Below are 2,373 nucleotides of genomic sequence, written 5' to 3' on the forward strand. Positions count from 1 at the left end.
GAGGCCTTTGTTCCCCCCCCGGAGCCGTGTGAGGCACTTTTTATTATGGATGGATGCGCTTTATTTAATTTCTTTTGGACTGATGAACTGTAACACCCGCTGACTGCCATTAATCAGCTTGGAAGATCGGTAACACTTTATAATAACTTTCATTAATAAATCATTAACAAAGTTAGAAACATGAGATAATGTGCTTGTTAATATTTGCTAATAAACATATTATACATTAGATAATGTTCAAACAAATCATTATTTCATGTATGTAAAAATACTTACAAATGTCTTTAAACTTTCAATTCCATATGATCAAGCACTTATTGAAAATCTACGGTTTAAGGGTTGGTTAAATGGTCAACAGTGTACAGGGGTCAATTTGATTATAAAGAAACATGGTTCAATCTGTTTATATTATGTTTTGATAAATGAAAAATGTTTTCTTTAAAAAAATTATTTGTTTTCCCCTGTTTATTTATGATTCAAGTAATATCCTGTTTAATGATATACTGAAGAGTAGTACACTAATGTGAGTGTTGAGGCAATAAAAGCATTTATTTTTTCACCAAAATTACAATCTGTTATGTTTTTAGCAAGCATTTAGCTAAACTTAACCAGCCATCCTTTACACAAACCTTGTTACATTAGCTAAAAGTCCAATGCCAATAAAGATACTAAATGATTAGTAATCGTTTATAAACATTTACAAATGATGAATAATTTCAACTTTAGATTGAGTACTGCAAACAAATTATTAATAAATAATTAGTAAAGATTCAGGTCTTTCGGGACACTTTTTGCCATCGAGATGACTGCTCATAAAGGTATTAATGATTAGTAAACATTCATAAACGTTTGCAAATGATGATTAGTTTCCACTTTTGATAGGGTACTGCAAAAACATGAACAAATTATCAATAGATTATTTGTTAAGATGTGTAAATAGAGGTCTACACAACAAACAAAGACCAACAAAAGAAGATCATATGAACTGAAAGTTTACTGACATTTGTAAGCATTTCAATTTACATTAAATAATAATATGTTAATCATTAGGTAATGTTTAGTAAGTTCATTAGTAAACATCAACAAGAACATTATCTCTTATTTCTAGCTATGAGAATATACTGTATATTAACTAATAATCTGTTAAGCATAATATAATGTTTGTTAATGATTTATAAATTAAAGTTAATATAAAGTGTTACTGGAAGATCAAAGTCAATTTTTAATATAACTCTGATTGGATTCGTCTGAAAGAAGGAAGTCATATACGTCTAGGATGGCTTGAGGGTGAGTAAATAATGGGCTAATTTTCATTTTTGGGTGAACTATCCCTTTACATTTAGGTATTGGTTAGGATTTAGGGATGTAGAATAAGGCCATGCAGAATAAGGCATTAATACATGCTTTAAATTCTAATGAACAACCAATATACTAGTAATATACAAGCTAATATGCAACTAGTTAAAAGTGAGAGTTGAACTCTAAAATAAAGGGTTACCAATATTACCTAAAAAGTTTAAACAAATTACAGTACCTTTGTTGTAAATGGAGACATTTTATTGTGTCATCAGTGTTCATCTTCAAGCAGGCAGTTTGGGTTCTGAATGAAAACAAATCTAGCTGTTATTCAAAAGCAGCATACACCCAAAATTAATGCAACTGTCATATAATTCTAAGAAAGTCAGATCCATCCCCAATACTGAAAGCTGTCTAGACTATATCAAATGTGCATGTGAAACGCTAAAGGTATCAAGATAAAAAAGAATTGTGTCATCCTAGATTGAAACTGATTTTTGTGTATGTAAATACGTAAAGGATAAAAAAGAAATACGTAAACTGAAAAAGTCATAAAAAAATTACAGTCCAGTAATTATTGTGGAAGGGAGAGTTCCACTGACTTGGAGACAGGTTTGTTGTTTGGGCCACGCACTGTAACAGCGAGTAAAACATCCTCCAGCACCTCTGTATCCGATTCCACCGCGTTTGAAAGTGAATTTGTGAAAGACTCCATACTCACTTAGTTCCGTCAAATAAGACGATTCCGACCATGAACATTGTACACCAATTTCTTCAACAACCATTCGCACGGTTCGTCGATTTAAAATGTTCTTACGTCACGAGAAAAGTACGCAGTGATGGACTCTATGCACGAATGCTGCTTATGTATTTCCGGTAGAATCTCAGCCAGCGACTTCACTTCCGCATAGCGCTATAATACTAGCAGCAGAACTCTTTCTTGACGTATTGTAAACAACAAATAAATAGTATTTTCTAAATAAGTATTAATAACATAAAACATACACTGAACAAAATTATAAATGCAACACTTTTGTTTTTGCCCCCATTTTTCACGAGCTGAACTCAAAGATCTAA

Source organism: Sinocyclocheilus anshuiensis, unplaced genomic scaffold, assembly GCF_001515605.1.
Source record: "Sinocyclocheilus anshuiensis isolate Anshui unplaced genomic scaffold, SAMN03320099.WGS_v1.1 scaffold606, whole genome shotgun sequence".
Taxonomy (NCBI): Eukaryota; Metazoa; Chordata; class Actinopteri; order Cypriniformes; family Cyprinidae; genus Sinocyclocheilus; species Sinocyclocheilus anshuiensis.